The sequence below is a fragment of the Canis lupus genome, chromosome 22, assembly GCF_048164855.1.
Source record: "Canis lupus baileyi chromosome 22, mCanLup2.hap1, whole genome shotgun sequence".
Classification (NCBI taxonomy): domain Eukaryota; kingdom Metazoa; phylum Chordata; class Mammalia; order Carnivora; family Canidae; genus Canis; species Canis lupus.
Window position 1 is genome coordinate 51303608 of NC_132859.1, and position 22164 is coordinate 51325771.

A 22164-nucleotide genomic window follows, 5' to 3' on the forward strand; every position below is an offset into this window, starting at 1 on the left:
CATTATACTGTAGTCTAACCAAGTAGCATTATGTCTAAAAAACCCCAATGTATATACCTTAATTAAAAATGCTTTATTGCTAAAAAATGCTAACCACCATCTAAGCCTCCTGCAGGCATAATCACTGATCACAGGTCACCATAACAAATACAATAATAATTTAAAAGTTTGAAATATTGTGAGAATTACCAAAATGTGACAGAGACACAAAGTGAACAATGCCATCAGAAAAGTGGTGCCAACTTGATGGGATGAGCACTGGATGTTATTCTGTATGTTGACAAATTGAACACCAATAAAATAATTTATTAAAAACAAAAACAAAAACAATTGGTTCTGGGGCTCCTGAGTGGTTCAGTCAGTTGAGTGCCTGACTTTTGATTTCAGTTCAGGTCATGATCTCAAGGTTGTGATATTGAGCCCCACATCCTGCTCTGTACTTAACAGGAAGTCTACTTGGGATTCTCCCTCTCTCCCTCCCTCCTTGCCCCCACCCCTACTTGTGGTCTCTCTCTCTTTCTCTCTCAAATAAATAAATAAAATCTTTATAAAAAAAAAAAAAAGAAAAATGGTGCCAACAGACTTGCTTGATTCGGGATTGCCACAAACCTTCAATTTGTAAAAAAAAAAAAAAAAAAAAAAAAAAAAGTTTCTGTGAAATACAATAAAGTGAAGCCCAATAGAACAAAGTATGCCTGCATATCAAAAAAGGGCACATTTGGGGCACCTGGGTGGCTCAGTGGTTGAGCGTCTGCCTTTGGTTCAGGTAGTGATCCCAGGGTCCTGGGATAGAGTCCCACATCAGGCTCCCTTAGGGAGCCTACTTCTCCCTCTGCCTATGTCTCTGCATCTCTCATGAATAAATAAATAAAATCTTTAAAAAACAAAAATGGGCACATTTATTGCCTCCATTTTACAGAGAAGAAAACTGGAACTCAGAAAGGTTGAGTGAACCGCTCAAAGTGCACGCAGCTTGTACAGAGCATAAGCCTATGGTGGTCATTGTCTCTATCATCACACTAGCCTGCCTCCCTGCAGTGTGTTCATGCTTCCACAGCACCTGATTAGGAGACTCTCTGGTTAGAAGGGGTTTCAGAGGAAGGTGCCTAGCTCAGCTGGTCTAGGGGAGGCTTTCTTAAGGAGAAGACTACCTTGAGGTTCAAACCATGTGAGGGGGCTGGCCAGTAAGGAAGAGGAGGGTGTCTCCAGTGGTGGGAATAGTTGTGTAGATGGTTCAAGGTGGGAGAGAGTGTGGCTTCTCTGAGGTTTTCCAAGGGGAAGGAGTGGTGAGCAATGATCAAAAGGAGGGAGCACCTGACTGGGGTAACTGGCTTCCTGGGATTAGCAGGCAGCTGCATTAGAGATCACCCATGTCTCAGCCCTCCAGGCAGGTGCCCCTCTCATGAACATTGCCCAGGTTCTCCATGGAAGCCTCTTGCCAGCTCAGGTAGTCACAGCTGGTTGGGGTTTCCTGGAACAGTCCTACTTCCATGAAGTTTAACAGTTCAGTAAGATTGGGTTCTTTAACTGTATAACTAAGTGTGATTTATTTGCATGTAATCTTTTACAAGCAATGTTTTCATATGAACAAAACAGTTGAATCAGAAAGTTTCCTTTGCTAGATCATCCTTTGATCTGGACATCTGATAATTGTGAATCTTCTGGAAACTTCCAGACCTTTAGCATCAGCATTCTTGGACAAACTCTTATTATCTGAACCTTCAAGGCTTTATAGCAGATGTTTTGAGTGCCCAGACCCCTTGGGATCTCCTTTTCTGGTCAGAGGGTGTGTCCTCCTCAGCTGCTCTTGGGGCTTGGGTCTCATTCCTGCTACCTGCCGGTGGAACCTTCTGGGGGGAGCTGAAGCTGCCTGCCCGGGAGTGGCTGCCTCTACCCCCTGGCACCTGGTTGCCTATAGCCTCTGACTGCCTGGCTCCGGTGGGGGCCATCGGAGTACAAAGCCCTTGCCTCCTATTCCAATAGCATGGTCCCTGCTCCAGAGTCCTTGTGGGATTAGGCTGGAGCCAGACTTCATCTGAGATCACATTCCTGCTTCTCTCTGCTCCCTACGCTGCTTCTTCCCTCCTTTCTAAGTTTTACAACTTATTGAACTATGGACATGTGGATCCTGTCTGGGCGCTGCTTCTGTGGACCCTAGCTTAGGACATCCACTCTGAGACATTCTGGTTTCTCCTGCTCCCTGGGGCCAGGGACAATTTTGGCAACTCCTGAGGATCAGGCACAGAGTGGGGGCTCTGTAGAGCTGAGATGGTGTAGATACCCATTAGACAGTGGCTATACCTACCTGGAGAAGGTGGTAGAGGATGCTTTCAGCCTTTCCAGTGAACAGAGCAATTCACTTGGTGGTGACCAAGGTAAGCAGGTTAATCAAAGGTGGTTGATTGGTGGCTGCATAATAGATGCAAACCAGATGTGAAGCTGGAAAATGGGGTAGAGGAAACTTGCAGGGCTCAGCGTTAGTGAGAAGAGGAAACTTGGGCCAGGACAAAATAGCCATGTTACTATTGCTGGTGATTCCAGAAAACCCCAGTCAGGGAGCAGAGAAGTGAGGCAGGCAATGGGGACAATACACTGTGAATGACTAGAGCTTCTTCCCAGAGGGGAGCTCTGGGGACCAGTGAGAAAGGTGGGACCTGAGGGCAGGAAGGTGGAGCAGTTGTTCATCAGCTCCTGCCCTTGTTGTCTGGGGGCTATTTCTGGGGCCATTAAGTCTCTGGCACTCCTAGTAGTTGGGTAAGTACCCAGGCCAGAAAAAAATGCCCAAGGAGGTGTTCACAGTGTGAAAGGAAAAATGAAATGGAATCACTTATATCAAGGAGTTTTAAAATGGAGTCAAGGGGCCATTAAGGAAATGGGCTTCATGTACAACCTTATTGTGTGGAAACTTGAGCTTTGAACTGGACCAAACAGCAAATATTCCAGGGACTATGCAGTAACATCTGCAACTTGCTATAGTTCAGACTTTACTTAGTGTTAGTCTCAGCAACCAATCATATTTAGCCAAGATTAATTTTCTATCACCACCACCAATCAAAATTCTTTGAAAACTGTGCAACAAGCATTCCCTTTTGTCTTTTAAAATCCTTGGCTTAGGGGAATTTTAAAAAAGAAAACCATATCTGGGGGCATCACAATGCCAGATTTCAGGTTGTACTACAAAGCTGTGGTCATCAAGACAGTGTGGTAGTGGCACAAAAACAGACACAGAGATCATTGGAACAGAATAGAGAACCCAGAAGTGGACCCTGAACTTTATGGTCAACTAATATTCGATAAAGGAGGAAAGACTATCCACTAGAAGGAAGACAGTCTCTTCAATAAATGGTGCTGGGAAAATTGGACATCCACGTGCAGAAGAATGAAACTCGACCACTCTCTTTCACCAGACACAAAGATAAACTCAAAATGGATGAAAGATCTAAATGTGAGACAAGATTCCATCAAAATGCTGGAGGAGAACACAGGCAACACCCTTTTTGAACTCGGCCACAGTAACTTCTTGCAAGATACATCCACGAAGGCAAAAGAAACAAAAGCAAAAATGAACTATTGGGACTTCATCAAGATAAGAAGCTTTTGCACAGCAAAGGATACAGTCAACAAAACTCAAAGACAACCTACAGAATGGGAGAAGATATTTGCAAATGACGTATCAGATAAAGGGCTAGTTTCCAAGATCTATAAAGAACTTATTAAACTCAACACCAAAGAAACAAACAATCCAATCATGAAATGGGCAAAAGACATGAACAGAAATCTCACAGAGGAAGACATAGACATGGCCAACATGCACATGAGAAAATGCTCTGCATCACTTGCCATCAGGGAAATACAAATCAAAACCACAATGAGATACCACCTCACACCGGTGAGAATGGGGCAAATTAACAAGGCAGGAAACAACAAATGTTGGAGAGGATGCGGAGAAAAGGGAACCCTCTTACACTGTTGGTGGGAATGTGAACTGGTGCAGCCACTCTGGAAAACTGGGTGGAGGTTCCTCAAAGAGTTAAAAATAGACCTGCCCTACGACCCAGCAATTGCACTATTGGGGATTTACCCCAAAGATACAGATGCAGTGAAACGCCGGGACACCTGCACCCCGATGTTTCTAGCAGCAATGTCCACGATAGCCAAACTGTGGAAGGAGCCTCGGTGTCCAACGAAAGATGAATGGATAAAGGAGATGTGGTCTATGTATACAATGGAATATTCCTCAGCCATTAGAAATGACAAATACCCACCATTTGCTTCAACGTGGATGGAACTGGAGGGTATTATGCTGAGTGAAGTAAGTCAGTCGGAGAAGGACAAACATTATATGTTCTCATTCATTTGGGGAATATAAATAATAGTGAAAGGGAATATAAGGGAAGGGAGAAGAAATGTGTGGGAAATATCAGAAAGGGAGACAGAACGTAAAGACTGCTAACTCTGGGAAACGAACTAGGGGTGGTAGAAGGGGAGGAGGGCGGGGGGTGGGAGTGAATGTGTGACGGGCACTGGGGGTTATTCTGAATGTTAGTAAATTGAACACCAATAAAAAATTTAAAAAAAATAAAAAAAAATAAAATCCTTGGCTTACTTTTGTCCCCTAGGGAGATGCAATTTGGGTTGCTACCCTTATCTGTGCTCCTTAACTTGCAATTCTGGGACCCTAAATAAGTGCTTTTGTTTTATCTTACCTCTGCCTCTTTTCTTGGTTGAAGGTAGGAAGCACCTGTGGCATATACAGGAATGGAGGGGGTCTGGCTGGTGAATCCTACTGATAATGTGTCCTACCCGCCCTGTGTTAAAAGATAAACTGAGGCATATTAAAAATTTTAAGAGTTTATTTGAGTAAAAATCAATCTGAACAGGGTAGCATCCAATCCAGATTGGAGGAGCTGCACAAGATGAAAAGCTTTTAGGAAGAAGGGGGCAAGAGCAAAGAAGTTACAGCAGGCAAAAAGCAGGTTGGCTATTGCAAAGTTACTTTCCTATAGGGGATGGCAGGCGTCTGTCAGGCAGATACTCAGCTAGTGCCAATCAGGTGATTCCTGACTGACTGGTTTAAGATTCCATTTATGGGATTGGTGAAGCTGTAATGAAATGAGGTCTTGTTTGGTGATGTGAGACTTAGCATGAGTGACTCTGTTTTGAGCTTGTTGCCTTATGTCTTAACACCTCATTCCTTTAATCCTTACCATCACCTGTGGAGTACACTAGACTGCTCTCATTTCACAGGTGAGGACACTGATAAAGGCTGTGAGAGCCCACATTGGCTGCTGGGGAATGCAGAGCCCCAAGTTGCAGAGAGGAGACTCAAGTCAACCCCACCTAGAGCTCTTGTCCTACCACCGCTGAGTTACTTGGAGTCTAAATCAGAGCTTTCCCACATGTTATGAAGGCAAGGGCAGGTCTCCACCCTCTATGGACAAGTCCATCCCATCTTGGGGCCACTGCGTGCCTGCAGTGGCCTTGTTCCTAGGGGTATGACCTGTGGCTGAATGTCTCCATGTTCTCACTTGTCCTAGTTAGCCTTCCTCACACCTGGTGCCAGGAGGTCTTCCTCATTCATGATAAAGGAAATGTTCAACTTTTAATGTCTGTGGGCCCTGCTTCTGGGCTCCCAGGGAAGCTATACTTTAACAGTTACCAAGGTCAAAATGACTTGACAAAACCTCAAAGCATGAGCTCTGTTTCTGCCTTGAGCACACATTGTATGTCTGCTCTTAAAACAAAACAAAACAAAACAAAACAACCAAAAAGGAATACTCCAAACATAAAGATAAGAAAAATAAAGATACCTCCCTGGTTCCCATAAGTATAAAGTCCTAGAGCCTTGCACAAACTAAAACATAAGATAAAGTCTATAACTTTCTAGAATGTTCTTTGTCATGACGATTTATAACTCTTGATGTAAAAAAGTATATAATCCTATACCTCTGTTCCTTCTCTGGAGCATCCTCTTCTTTGTAAATATTGTATACCCTGGGCAGCTGTCTTTACTTGGGCTGGAATAAAATTCCTTTCTCTTTAAATTAAAAAAAAAGATTTGTTCATTTTGTGTTGATACTCACTGGATTCCTCATACAAGTTGTGAATTTCTGCTTGGGATTGAGAGGAGAGGCAGGTAGCTATGGTTCATGTTCATGTTCACGTCCACACAGGAGTGTGATGAGAATTTCCTTCTTGACACTCTGAACAGGAAGACCACAAAAGGGTTAAACACTTTATTTAGATGGCTTTGCTTGTTCTGGAGAATTAATGGAAGATAAGCTAAAAGTTCATTTATAAGAGTATTAAAGGATAATTATGATGGAGTAAGTGCAGAGGGTCAAAAGGCATTATGATGAACAGACTTATAACACAGAGCTAGGAAAAATAGTCTACAATATATTCAGTATATTCAGTAAATGCACCCAACATTTCCCCACAGATTCCACTATATGTGAAAATGTGTCTCTTTCTGCTTTCCCCCTTTCCCCTTTTTTTTCCTATTTTAATTAAAAGTATAGCAATTCAATCCTGGTTAGGTCGTCTATGAACTTATAATTATAAATTGATCCCAGGAACTTAAGAGTTTTAGGCAGATCCAAATAGGTGACCTTTTAATAGCAACAAAATTAAAAAAAAAGAAAAAAGACTTCATACGAAATCTGCTTCAATCAGATTAGATGGAAAGTGGGTAAAGCTGATTACAATCCACTAAAGACAGCATTTGGGCAGTATTTGTTCTTAAACAATAGTATTAATTCTTCTTTAACAGATATTATCTGGGGAAAAAAATCAATAATTAATGGGAACTCAGTATAAACTCAGTGTGCCATGTGACATAGGAAGAAGGAAAGACTGAAGCCTTGGATGTTGCCTGACTGGTGGTTGGTAGAAGGCACCTGAGTTCCTCAAGTTTGGGGTTAGATTTGAGCATTTTTGGATTTTTATGGATTTTTAAAAAGATTTTACTTAATTATTCATTAGAGACACAGAGAGAAGACAGAGACACAGGCAGAGGGAGAAACAGGCTCCCACAGGGAGCTCGATGTGGAACTCAATCCCAGGACCCAGGATCCAGGATAACGCCCTGAGCCGAAGGCAGATGCTCAAACACTGAGCTACCCAGGCGTCCCACCTGTTTGGATTTTTAAAACATAACAGCTTTTTGGAGGTATAATTCATGCACCATAAAATTCACCTCTGTTAAGTGTACAGTGCAAAGTTTTCAGTGACAGGATGTCAGCAATATTCTGAGGTTTTCAGCAGACACTTGATTGATACAATGATAGGAGCTTTGCTATGATCTTTAGTAGAGGAGTGTGTCTATACAGGTGTGTGTGGAACAAGATGACCTGTCAGCTATCACCTGGTAGGGATGCCTTTTCCCAGAGGCATCCCTCAGCAACTATCCAGTTTCCAGGGATGTTTTGTTTGACACAAAGTGTATTAAAACAAACCTTTGAGCTACAATGAAAAATAGGTTGATTTTATGTGAGAATATGGATTTCTGCTTTTTACAGAGAGATCAGAAGAGCTATAGACTCAAGGCCCTTGTTTCCACATGGCCATGATGAACTGTTTAGCTGAGAAGTGTGACTCCCTTGGGAGAGGCATGTGTGCTCTGGTTCATCCCAGTCCCCACCACTCCTTATCCATTCCCAACACTGAGACTGTGTATCTGCAGTCATCTAAGAATAATGCAATTGATCTATCTATGTATCATCTGTATTTTAATTTAAAAATTGATCTAAGTTTGTTTCACATCAAATTTGTTTTGGTGAAAATTTAAGAAACAAGTAATCAGTTGCCACATGTAGTGAGATTGGAATAGGAACTGAATAAATAAATAGGCTTCAGTGTGAAGTTTTATGTTAAACTGGCTGGGAATTATATGTATTTTGCCTGTGCTTTTGGTGTTATAGCTATGAAATTATTGCCAAATCAAGTGTCTCAAAGCTTTCCCCCTATGTTTTCTTCTAAGAATTTTAGAGTTTGAGATCTTCAATCCGCTTTGAGGTAATTTTTTATATGATATAAGGTAAGGATCCAACTTTGCTATTTTGAATATGGATATCCAATTTTCCCCATATCATTTTTTGACCATTCCAGGTCTCCTGATATTCTATACGAGTTTTAGGATTTCTGTTTCTGCCATAAACATTATTGGGATATTGATGGAGATTGTATTGAGTCTATAGATCCCTCTGGGTAGTATGAACACCTTACAATATTAAGTCTTCCCGCCTATGAACAGAGGATGTCTTTTCATTTATTTGTTCTTGCATTTCTCTCAGCAACGTTTTATAGATTTCAGTTTATAAGTTTTCATCTATAAGTTTTCATTTCATCTTTTTGGTTAAGTTTATTCCTAAGTATTTTACTGTTTTTGATGCTATTGTAAATGGAATTTTTTCTTAATTTCCTTTTCAGATGTACATCTTTAGTGAATAGAAACATAACTAATTTTTGTGTTTGGATCTTTTATCCTGCTATGTGTGTTTACATGTGTGTACATGTGTGTGTGTATGTGTAATCTTCAGGGTTTTATATATATAATATCATGTCAGTTTGAATCAGTCCTCATTCTTGAAAGATTATATCAATTGGATAGAATGCTAGACTGACAACTATTTGTTTTAACGAGAGAAAATCAAATTTAATAGGCGTATATATGGGGAATCCACATGGTCATGGAAATTCCAAAAGCAGTCAGGCAAAATGAGCTATATATGTCATTCTGAACTAAGGAGAACTCTGGAATTTCAGAGAAAAGGAATGCGTTTTACAGGACAATAAGAGGGGCAGACGCTTGGCAATTAGATGTTTGCCCAACCATATAGATGGGTCACTCAGATGAAATTTCCCTATTAATAACCCTTATTCTGGGAAAGACCTCCATTTTAGATTTTTCTGTGACAATTATTCTCTCTCAGATTTTGAAGATATCATTTCACTGTCTTTTGGGCTTCCATTGTGGCTATAAAGAAGTCTAACTGTGGTTTCTTTGTAGGTAATTCTATTTTGTCTCTACTTGCTTTTTAAGATTTTCTTTTTGTCTCCTTGTTTGATAAATATTGTACTTTTGTATTTGTGGGATTCAAGTCCTTCATTAATTCTGGAAAATGCTTAGGATCAGGGCAAATACTTTCTCTCATTCTCTCCATTATCTCCTTTGGGAACTCTGGTTAGACACAAGTGAGGTCTTCTGTCTTTCTTGTTATCTCTTTTTCGTATTTTCCATATCATTTCTTTCCTGTATTGAAATCTGGGCATTTTCTTCAGTTTTTGTTTTCTTGTTTACTATTTCTTTCTTCAGTGAGGCAATGAGATTATTATTTTAGTGACTAGGAATTAAATATTTTCCCCAGAAATTTCATTTTTAAACTGTGTTCATTTAAAAAATTCTGGGGACACCTGGGTGGCACAGTGGTTGAGCGTCTACCTTCCACTCAGGTCGTGATCCCGGGGTCCTGGGATTGAGTCCTGCATTGGGCTCCTCGCAGGGAGTCTGCTTCTCCCTCTGACTATGTCTCTGCCTCTCTCTCTCTGTGTCTCTCATGAATAGATGAATAAGATCTTTTAAAAAATTCTAGATTGTTCAGTTTTGATAGTATTTTCAGACTTATTTATTTACATTTTATGTTTTTTTAAAAAGATTTTATTTATTCATTTGTGAGAGAGAGTGAGCAAGCACAGCAGGGGGAGGGGCAAAGGGAGAGGGAAAAGCAGACTTCTTGCTAGGCAGGGACCCTGACTTGGGTCTTGATCCCAGAACCCCAGGGTCATGACCTCAGCCGAAGGCAGCTGCTTCACTGCTGAGCCACTCAGGCACCCCAGATTTGCTTATTTTTTAATATCACTATTTATATCTTTAAACTTTTCATAACAATTTTATAGACTATATTTGATAATTCTAATACTTAAAATCTTGGGGGGAGGGTGTCTAAGTCTGATGCTTACTTTCTCACTTATTTCATTTTGAATCATCTGAATTTGAGCCATGAGAATTCTTAATAGATTATGAATATTTTTCCAGAAATGACTGCCCCTTTCCAGTGGCATTTCCAATTGGTGCTTTCCATGTGGTACCCAGATGATTGGGTGTACCAGATGATTTGGTACCAAAGAGCACAACCAACCTTGAAATGCTTTGATTTAGTTTTACTGCAATTATTTTATTTTAATTTCATAGGCTTACCTGGGTTACTCTCATGGTTAGGGCAGTGTAAGATTATTAGATCCATATAATCAATCATTAGGGTGGCCTAATTTTTTCTTTCTGGATCAGGGCAGAGAGAGGAAGGTTTTTCAGGATACTTACATTACCACACTTCCAGAAGCAGAAATCAAAGTAGCACTTCCAGATTTATACAATTTCTCTCTGATGTTGCACAGGTGTCGTCCCCACATGTATTTTTAATTTTTTTTGCATTCGTATCTTTTTGTTTACATATTATTCCTATTTCATTTGTTTACAAATTATTTAACTAAGTTGCATAAGACAGACAACTGTAACTGGCACAGACAGCTTTGGTTACAACCTCCACTACATAAGCACACTACTTGATTAGTGGGAATGGAAGTATGAAGTCATCTTTCAAAGTAACTATGGGCATTCAGTGTGCATTGGGCATCATTGTAGAGGAAATAGAAGATATCTGTTGGTTGACTAGAGATTATTTTAGAGATTCTCAACATAGTTTAAAATTTCGAAGACCACTGGTAGCTCATAAAGTACAATAGTACCTTGGTCCAGATAGCAACATTTTTGGTGCTCCATAGCTACCCACTCTGTCCACCTCAGATGTTATCTGAGTCTTAGTGGATATGCCAATGACTTCCTACCTTGAGCATCTGCAGCTATCTACTTGAAAGTATTATCTATCTATAGGAGTGCGCTTGGTGTTTGCATGGAGCAGGCACAAAGTTCTAGGGAGTTAGTGCCTCCAAGGTCAGCCCTCAGCCAGTAGAGGGATGAGTAGAGACAATTCTGAGGTATGTTCTACACAGTCTCTCAGTGGTTTCCAGGAGGATTGAACTCCAGTTGTCCACAGTGGCAACATGATCATGAATTCATCCTGCATTGTCTTCCTTCCTATCTCTGTCCCATACCCCTGTTTGCTTTTCCGTGTTTCCTGGACTCGTCTCCCAAATAAGCAACTTGTACCAAATGCTTGTTTCAGGATCTGCTTTGGAGTAAAATTGGGCTAAGATACCTTACTAAATCCCACTCTTCCTTCCCACTGTCTGTCCATTCAGTGGCAACAACTTTCAATCCTTTTAGCTCTTTCTAGAATTTATCTCCATCTTACTAAATAATTTGTTTATATAGATATTTCTTGATACAACTAGTTCAGATATCATGCTGTATTAGGACTTTGCTATCTTCTGTGCTTTCTTCTTTTTCTCATAGCATCCTTGTTATTTTTGTCAAACTGATTTCTGTTTACATTATTAGGACTATATAGTGTACTATAATTACATTTCAATCTTGTAGAACTTTTTGTTTTCCTGAAGTTAATTATTGCGTCTTTTATAATTTGCTTTATTTTCTAAGAACCTCACTAATTTTTTCCCCACCCTCTGGCAGGTTGCTATCACAGCATTTTTTTTATACTGCCAAGTATATCAGATAATATTACGAATCTACTGATTTATTTTCCCTACCAACATATCTCCTGAAGCCCTCCAATCTCCTCTCCAGTCTGGGCTCTGCACAGACATCATCTTGGAGTTTCTTCAAAATTCCAGAACTTTCTTTGGCTTTTCTCTTGTGTGACCCTGTCTCCTGGATCTCATATTTTCCTCTTACCTGATTTGCGGCCTTCATTTTATTTTATTTTTTGGAAATCTTAAAATGGTCTCTCATGTTTTATTTAAGATTTTTTTCTCACTTCTTTTTACAACTTGACACTGTACAACGAGTTCAAATAGCCAGTAAAACTACTGCTTAAAATTGCTTTTTATTTTTAAGGGTTCAGTAATTTATCCTTTGTGTATAACACCCAGTGCTCATCACATCATGTAGATTCCTTAATGCCCATCACCCAAATACCCCATGCCCCCCACTTCCCCTCCAGGAACCTTCAGTTTGTTTCCTATAGTTAAGAGTCTCTCAGGGCTTTTCTTCTCCTCTGTTGACTTCCCATTCAGTTTTCCTTCCCTTCTCCTAGGATCCTCTGCACTGTTTCTTATATTCCACATATGACTGAAACTATATGATAATTGTCTTTCTCTGACTGACTTATTTCACTAAGCATAATACTCTCCAGTTCCATCCACATCCGTGTAAATGATAGGTATTCATCATTTCTGATGGCTGAGTAATATTCCATTGTGTATACTTTCTTTATCCATTCATCTGTGATGGACATCTTGGCTCTTTCCACAATTTGGCTATTGTGAACATTGTTGCTGTGAACATTGGGGTGCAGGTGCTGCTTTGGATCACTACATTTGTATCTTTGGGGTAAATACCTAGTAATGCAATTGCTAGGTTGTAGGATAGCTTTATTTTTAATTTATTGAGGAATCTCCATAATGTTTTCCAGGGTGGCTGCACCAGCTTGCATTCCCACCAACAGTGGAAGAGGGTTCCCCTTTCTCCACAATTGTTGGCTTTAAGTAACAGAGGTATAATTTTTTTTTCCAGAGGTATAATTTGAATCCACATCAGAGATTTCTAAAATAGCAGTAGTACAAGCATATGACTCTCTAGTATCAAAAATCTGTTCTGGCTCTTCCTGGCTAAGGAACAGAACACTAGACAGCCTTCTAAAGCTGCCATGATTTCCTAAAAATTGCTTGATTAAAGTTGGCATAGTTCGTTTCTCTTTCTTACCTTGATAACACTAGGCTAACAGAAATGGAAGAAAATTGTCAGTAGTAGCACTGGACCTGAAAGTTTTGGTAAAATTCAGAAACATAGTTCTAAAGGAAAAGTAGTTTATTAAAATTAGGCCAAAAAGCCTACATTAAAGGAAAAAAATGCCAAGAATGAGCTGAACATTAAAGTTTATCTGTTCCTAGAAGATTATGAACAACACAAAGGAAACTGACACACCACATATAGATAAGAATGAATTCTTACAGAATAAGTTTATAGAAATGGTAGAGTAATAACCTTTCAAAATTTCCACTTGATGTTTAAAATTTTACAAGTTATTTGTTATGTCACCATATTAATCCAATTCAATCTTCAATCAGTAAGAATTTCTTCAGAAATGCCTTGAAAAAGATAATGACAGAAACTATAGATTGGAAAAGCAACCAGTTTTTACAAAGCTCATTTCCATACTTAGAATATATAATACTATCTTCAATTCCTGATTCCCCTTAAAATAGACTACCTGAAAAAAAAAATAAATAAAAAATAAAATAGACTACCTGTTTAGTCATCCCATCTTATTCCAGATGCTAGGACATCTTGTCAAAGATGCTCATAAACAAGTAAATGAAAATGTACTCCAAGTTCCATCAAAACTGTATTCATATTCTTCCCATCCATGGCATTTCTACTATTTTCCACTTGATTTCTTACATAAGCACAGACTTTAACACAGGCATTAGTATATTGAACCAAAACATTGTTTTCATCCTCTGGCTTAAAATCTGTTTTCTTTTGTTCTGCAGCCAAGATATGCTTCATCTGTCCAATCATAAAATTTTATGCCCTATCAATGCCAGTTTCCAATTTCATCTCCATTTATTCAATTATTTCTTTTTTCTTCTGAAGACATTCAGATTACTTAGAAGAGCTTATCATAAGGTGATCATTAAACTGCTTGTTAAAAAGCTGAAAAATAGTATTGGCCTGTTGCACAACATCCAAAAAATAGAAATTTGCCTTCCTAGAATCTGAAGAAGGAATTCCAGCAAGTCTTGTTTCCAAAGTGTAATCATTATGCTCAATACATAAAAATTCCACAAGAATGATAAAATTCTAAAGGCATTCCTTGTTAAATCAGAAGTATCAGAGAGCCTAGGACATCTTTCAAAGGCTTGTTTGGTTTCTTGTAAAAGATTAACCACCACTTTTTGAGATAGAAAAGTTTCCTCATGAGTATCAATAGCTGGCTCCAGTGGTAAGTCTAATTCTCTCTTTCAAATCCTGAATACCTCTTGTGCCAATGGATCTCTTTTGATGTTTTTTTGAGTCATAACAGCACTGTAGGATCACAGCACTTCTGCTTTTCAAATATCCAGTCTCCAAATAGGAGAAACTCAATATAGTTCTCCAAATAGAAAATGAGAATGGATTTGATAACCTTAAACAAGAAAGTCTGTTTATCAGTACCTATGTTAAACTGCATTAACTTACTGGAAAGATTTGTGGCCCTTGTATATAAATCATAGAGATTTTTGAGATATTTCTCTGCATCAGACTTCCTACATTCTCTCAACTGGTCTTCCACAAAGCTCTATAGTTTGACTTCAAATACATTTTGAATAAGTTTAGCCAGTACTATTTCTGGATTACTATATTATGCTATATGTTGGCAAATTGAATAATAATAATAATAATAATAATAATAAACTAAGGATATCTGCACTTGTTTGTTTACCTATGGACAGAGTATTGCTGCATTTGCAAATGTATCATTTCTCAAGTAAGTACTCCCCCTAGCACTGCTTTATATAAACATCAGCACAATGGGAATAACCCCTAAAATGAAGCAAAACTGCTGCTACTTCTCTCATTCTGGAGATTTCACCTTTTCTTTGAGCACTGGTAAACTCCTAAATCAGTTGGCTTTCTAAATCATGGTATTTACTAGCAATTTTGGATTTTTCTTCTGAAAATCTGTCAAAAGGTAACTCCTGGTCAATTAGGTGCAACTTCTAAATGATGTTTGCTGTCCTCTTTATCTTTTCAGAATTTGTAAAGACATCAGATTTCAATTCTCCAAAGTATTTCATCAATTTATGAGACTCTACTACCCCTTGTCTAGATGTGTTTACCCCTTCCAATTGGTCTCCAAGGTGAAAGACCTTAGTTGCTTCATAAATGATGTGCTCATCTAGTTCTGGAAATGTTGGAAGGCAACCTGATTGCTTTTCTGGAGCTCTTGTACCTTTTTGGCAAATTCCTTGGCTTCTTTCTAATACTGTTGCTCTAGTTTCTCCACTTTACTTTGAATCCTTACATCCATTATCTGGAGTTCCTGAATAGGATTACAAATTCTTCTAATAACCTTTTGGGATCAAGCTTCAGGTCTCCCTCTAGAGCATCCTCCTGGGGTTCTCCATACAAGTTGTTCAATATACTCATCTGCCACAAAAGGCCCCTCCAAGAGCTCAGCTGTTGTAGCCATTCTGGCCAGCTGAGAGGCTCACCTTGCACTGGACATGGTCTCCTCTTCCCGTGCTGCACCTCAGTGGTCCCCGCTCTGCTCGCCAGCTCTGGCTCCAGGCCACTGAGGGCCCCCCAGTCCCTACAGAGCCCAGGCCAGGCTGGAAGGGTGTCTGTGAAGAAAAGCCACAGATGCCTGTCAGCTGCCTGTGGCCTTCATTTTAGTGGAGTTCGTTTCCCAGTGGTTTTGTCTGGAAAGATGAGTCAAAGTAATATTTTTGAGTCTTATGGGTCTGAAAACACCCTAATTTTCATATTACACATCATTTTCCAATTGCTTGACATTTAAGTTGTGGATAAAATTCTACTTGGAAGTAATTTTCCTTCAAAATTGTGAAAGCAAGGCACCCATGGCTTCCAGCATTGTGTCGGGAGGTCCTTTCTGATTTCTCACTGTTGGTATTTGACTTGTTTTTTCCTTTCTGAAGCCTCCTGGGATCTTTTCTTTGTCCCTAGTGCCTTGTAATTTCTTAGTGATATGCCACGATGTTGGGCCCTCAGTCATTTCTATTTCTGGGTGTCTGTAGGCTTTTTGATCAAGAGACAAATTGTTTTCTGGGATATTTTCTTGTGTTCTTTGTTTGGTAATTCTCTCCAGTTCCCCCCTCCCCCCAACTCGGTTTCTAGAACTCTCATCAGCCATGTGTTGTATTCCTCAAGTGATTCCCTCATTTTCTTACATTTTTTTTCTCATATTGTTCATATCTTTGTCTCTCCACTTGCTTTCTGAGAGATGTCTTCAACTTTATCTTAAACTCCTGCTACTGAATCATTTTTTGTTTTGGCTCTCACATTTTTAATTTCCAGGAGGTCATTCTTACTATCTAACTGTTCCTTAAAAAAAAAAAGTCTGTTCTAGTTTCATAGATAAAAATATCTTTCATCTCTTTGAGGTTATGAATGATTGTTGTTTTAATGCTTTCTGTTTCTTAACTTTCTCTATTACCACTGGGTTTCCTAGTTCTTGATTGTTTGTTTTTGTCTCTGTGTCCAACATTTAGGGCTTTCCTCAGCTGGCCCTTCATATTTAAGGAGGAGTAACCACAAAGCATATGGAAGTTCTGTGTTTAGGTGTAGTGGGGTGTGCGGGTGTGTGAGAGAGTGTGTGTGTGTGTGAATGTGCATAAGAAGAGTGCATATGTAACTGCGTTTGTTTAATGTGTGCGAGGGGTGCTTGCTGGCTGCTACCTTCCCCTGCAGGGAATTAGATATCAACCTAGTGCCCTGGCCAGGGAGGTCTTACAACTTTTTCTCAGGGTTGCCACTTTCTGTCTGGTGCCTTGGTCCTGTCCTCCACTGAGACTGATGTCTCCACCTCTGAAGCCATTCTGGGCCAATTTCTCCAGAGAAATATCACACCAACACACTGTGTACCTCAGATGCCTATAATGTTATATGCCAGTTGTATCTCAGTTTTTTAAATGAAAAATAAATTTAGCAGAAATAAAAGGCTGTATTTACATGGATATCTATTTAATCATTTGCTAAATAGCAAAAAAACTAATAACTGCTTAAAATATCCCTCTAAGGCAGACAAATAAATAATGATAAACTAATTTGATTGGTGATAATGTGACCATTAACACAGGAATTATTGACACTTGATTAATAGTGGTAAATTGAGCAGCAGCTTTTGTCTTCATTGCTTCCCCAAATTCTGCCAAATGAAAATGAATGGGGGAGATACATAAAGCCACAAAACCAATGGGATAGGAGATAACAGTAGACAGGAAAAGGTCAACAAAAATTCAAAGATAAATAGTAAACAGAAGTAATAGGGGTGCCTGGGTGGCTTAGTGGGTTGTGTCTGCCTTCAGGGCAGCGCGGGTGGCTCAGCGGTTTAGCACTGCCTTCAGCCCAGGTTGTGATCCTGGAGACCCTGGATGGAGTCCCAGGTCAGGCTCCCTGCATGGAGCCTGCTTCTCCCTCTCCTGTGTCTCTGCCCCGCCCCCCTCTCTTTCTCTGTGTTTCTCATGAATCAATAAATAAAATCTTTTAAAAAAAAGTGTCTGTCTTCAGCTCATATCATGATCTCAGGGTCCTGGGATCAAGCCCTGTGTGCAGCGATCTGCTCAGCAAGGAGCCTGTTTCTCCATCTGCCCCCACCCCCACCCCCGTGTTCGTGCTCTCTATCTCTGTCTCTCTTTCTCAAATAAAATTTAAAAACCCACACAAAAAATAAACAGTCAGCAGGGGACTGATGCTTCCTCCTGTGGCAGAGCAGGTAAGGCCTGCAGGCCTGTGCAAGAACACTGATGAAATGTCGGCCATCAGGTGACACAGGGACCCAGAAAGATTCAGGATTAGAGACCCCAGTACCAGGGTAGTAGGCAGGATGAGGCCTGGGCTAAAATGGAGGAAGTCTCATTGTGGTTTTGATTTGTATTTCCCTGATGGCAAATGATGCAGAGCATTTTCTCATGTGCGTGTTGGCCATGTCTGTGTCTTCCTCTGTGAGATTTCTGTTCATGTCTTTTGCCCATTTCATGATTGGATTGTTTGTTTCTTTGGTGTTGAGTTTAATAAGTTCTTTATAGATCTTGGAAACTAGCCCTTTATCTGATACGTCATTTGCAAATATCTTCTCCCATTCTGTAGGTTGTCTTTGAGTTTTGTTGACTGTATCCTTTGCTGTGCAAAAGCTTCTTATCTTGATGAAGTCCTGATAGTTCATTTTTGCTTTTGTTTCATGAATATTTATAATATTAAATATATATTATATAAATATTTATAATAATAATATTATTATTTTTATTCATGCCTTCGTGGATGTATCTTGCAAGAAGTTACTGTGGCCGAGTTCAAAAAGGGTGTTGCCTGTGTTCTCCTCGAGAATTTTGATGGAATCTTGTCTCACATTTAGATCTTTCATCCATTTTGAGTTTATCTTTGTGTATGGTGCAAGAGGGTGGTCTAGTTTCATTCTTCTGCACGTGGATGTCCAATTTTCCCAGCACCATTTATTGAAGAGACTGTCTTTTTTCCAGTGGATAGTCTTTCCTCCTTTGTCGAATATTAGTTGACCATAGAGTTGAGGGTCCACTTCTGGGTTCTCTATTCTGTTCCATTGATCTCTGTGTCTGTTTTTGTGCCAGTACCACACTGTCTTGATGACCACAGCTTTGTAGTACAGCCTGAAATCTGGCATTGTGATGCCCCCAGCTATGGTTTTCTTTTTTAAAATTCCCCTGGCTATTCGGGGTCTTTTCTGATTCCACACAAATCTTAAAATAATTTGTTCCAACTCTCTGAAGAAAGTCCATGGTATTTTGATAGGGATTGCATTAAACGTGTACATTGCCCTGGGTAACATTGACATTTTCCCAATATTAATTCTGCCAATCCATGAGCATGGAATATTTTCCATCTCTTTGTGTCTTCCTCAATTTCTTTCAGAAGTATTCTATAGTTTTTAGGGTATAGATCCTTTACCTTTTTGGTTAGGTTTATTCCTAGGTATCTTATGCTTTTGGGTGCAATTGTAAATGGGATTGACTCCTTAATTTCTCTTTCTTCAGTGAGAATAGGGAAAATTAACAAGGCAGGAAACCACAAATGTTGGAGAGGATGTGGAGAAAAGGGAACCCTCTTACACTGTTGGTGGGAATGTGAACTGGTGCAGCCACTCTGGAAAACTGGGTGGAGTTTCCTCAAAGAGTTAAAAATAGACCTGCCCTACGACCCAGCAATTGCACTGTTGGGGATTTACCCCAAAGATACAGATGCAATGAAACGCCGGGACACCTGCACCCCGATGTTTCTAGCAGCAATGTCCACAATAGCCAAACTGTGGAAGGAGCCTCGGTGTCCATCGAACGATGAATGGATAAAGCAGATGTGGTTTATGTATACAATGGAATATTCCTCAGCCATTAGAGACGACAAATACCCACCATTTGTTTCGACGTGGATGGAACTGGAGGGTATTATGCTGAGTGAAGTAAGTCAATCAGAGAAGGACAAAAATTATATTGTCTCATTCATTTGGGGAATATAAAAAATAGTGAAAGCGAATAAAGGGGAAAGGAGAAAAAAATAAATGGGAAATATCAGAAAGGGAGACAGAACATGAGAGACTCCTAACTCTGGGAAACGAAGTAGGGGTGGTGGAAGGGGAGGAGGGCGGGGGGTGTGGGTGAATGGGTGACGGGCACTGAGGGGGGCACTTGACGGGATGAGCACTGGGTGTTATTCTCTATGTTGAAAAATTGAACACCAATAAAAAATAAATTTATTAAAAAATAAAATAAAATGGGGGATCCCTGGGTGGCGCAGCGGTTTGGCGCCTGCCTTTGGCCCAGGGCGCGATCCTGGAGACCCGGGATCGAATCCCACGTCGGGCTCCTGGTGCATGGAGCCTGCTTCTCCCTCTGCCTATGTCTCTGCCTCTCTCTCTCCCTCTCTCTGTGACTATCATAAATAAATAAAAATTAAAAAAAAAAGAAAAAAAAGAAAAACAAATCTTTGTAAAAAAAAAAATAAAAAAATAAAATAAAATGGACAAAGTCTGTAGGAAGAAGTAGACTCTCAGGGAGCCGTCCCTTTTCACCATAGGACCACTCTCCCGGCCCTCCAGAAGCGGAGGTGCACAGTGTGTTGGTGTGATACATTTATATATCACAATATGATTAATACAGTGGTGTTTATCAAGTAACATAACTGTTATTTCTTTTTTGTTTTGAGAACAGTTAAGATCTAGCCTCCTAGCAACTTTGAGTTTATAACACAGTATTGTTGACTATAATTACTATGTCGAGCATTCGGTCTTCAGAACTTATTTATCTCCTAGTTGCAAGTTTGTATCCTTAAACAACCTCTCCCCAGTTCCCTCAGCCCCAGGTAACCACCATTCTACTCTTTTCACAAGTTCAGTTTTTTCAGATTGAACACATAAGTGAAATTATATAGTATTTGTCTTTCTCTGTCTGATTTATATCTGTATAATGCCTTCCAGTTTTATCCATGTTTTCACGAGTGACAGAATTTTCTTCTTTCTCATGGCTGAAAAATATTCCATATATATATATGCCACATCTTCTTTATCCCTGCAACTACTGAATGAATGACATTTAGATTGTTTCCATATCTTGGCTCTTGTGAATAACACTGCAATGAACATGGGAGTGTAGGTATCTCTTTGAGATCCTGGTTTCAATTCCTTTGGATGTATACCCAGAAGTGGGATTATTGGATCACATGGTAGTTCAATTTTTAGTTTTTTGAGGGACTGCCTTTTTGTTTTCCATAATGATCACACCAATTTATGTATTATTTAAAATGTATAAGGGCTCCCTTTTCTCTACATCCTCACAAACATTTGTTATCTCTTGCTTTTTTTTTTTTTTGACAAAAGCCATCCTAACAGATGTGATGTGATATCTCATTGTGGTTTTGATTTCCTTGACAGCCAGTGATGTTGAGCATCTTTTCTTCTGTTAAATTATCTCCTTAAAAGGAAGGCACTTGATGGGATGAGAACTAGGTATTATACTATATGTTGGCAAATTGAATTTAAATAAAAAAAAAACTATCTCCTTAGGATAAATTCCCAGAAAGGGACTAGTCACCATCCTCATGAACTATTGTGCCCACTGGTTTCCTCACCTGGAGCCACTCCTACCTGAGGTTGTGTCACACTGGCTTTTATTATCAGTTGGCAGCACTTTGTTCCAAAGTGTCTTTTTGTGCTCGCTGGGGACAGGAGGAGCATGTGGGTTCACCTTTGAGAAGGCCTACAGCTTTCAGAAAAATGTGGGTTTTTTGACAAGGGGTAGCACTGGCTTTAGGAAAAAAGAAGCAGGTTGTGGATGGGTGTGGAGCAAGGGAGCATCACAGGGGAGGAGGTGCCTCTGCAGTGACATTTAATCACTGGACATTAACAGGGGACATCTGTCACTTCCCTCAACAGCCTTGGTATGACAATATGTTCTGAGCCTCATAATCACTTAAAAAATACCACTTTTGCAGAGGGTTCTTCCAGCATTTGTTGCAAATCCTTCTATTTTATTACAGAAATCCCAGACAAATCCTTCACTAAGGGAGACTCTCTATTAACATGCAGCTATTAAGTGAAAATAAACAAGAGGAAAACCAAGCCCAAATAATCATACACTGACCCTGTGAACACAGCACAGTCAGGCAGAAGAAAGCCTTTAGAGCTTTGAGCAGTGCTCTTTTGAAAGGCAGAACAGGAATTGCAGCTCTGACTTTTTCTAAATTTAATTTTATTTAAATTCAATCAATTAATTAACATGTGGCGTATTATTCATTTCAGAGATAGAGTTCAGTTATTCGTCATATGCATATAACAGCCAGGGCTGCTCATTACATGACCTGCTCTCCTTAATGCCCATCACCCAGTTTCCCCATCCCTCCACCCACCTCCTTTCCAGCAACCCTCAGTTTGTTTCCCATAGTTAAGTCTCTTATGGCTTGTCTGCCTCTCTGATTTTGTCTTATTTTATTTTTCTCTCCCTTCCCCTTTATGATCCTCCATTTTTTTCTTAAACTCCACCTATGAGGGAAATCATATGATAATTCTTTCTCTGACTGAGTTATTTTGCTTAGCATAATACCCTCTAGTTCCAGCCATGTCATTGCAAATGGTAAGATTTCATTCTTTTGATGGCTTTGTAATATTCCATTGTATATACACACACCACATCTTCTTTATCCATTCATCTGTGCAGCCCCGACTTTCTCACAGATTACCAGAGATGCCTAGAAGACTTCTTCTGTCAACAGGTCCAGCCTTTCCTTCCTTTTTCTTCCTTTCCATCTCTTGCTTCCTCCTTTTCTCCCAAGAGGGAGAT

The 22164-nt window shown here is 39.7% G+C and overlaps 1 pseudogene; it reads right to left on the reverse strand.

The window, feature by feature from the left end:
* Window positions 1–13429: 13429 nt before the first annotated feature.
* LOC140614516 (exocyst complex component 5 pseudogene) lies at window positions 13430–15314 on the reverse strand (annotated as a pseudogene).
* Window positions 15315–22164: the final 6850 nt, after the last annotated feature.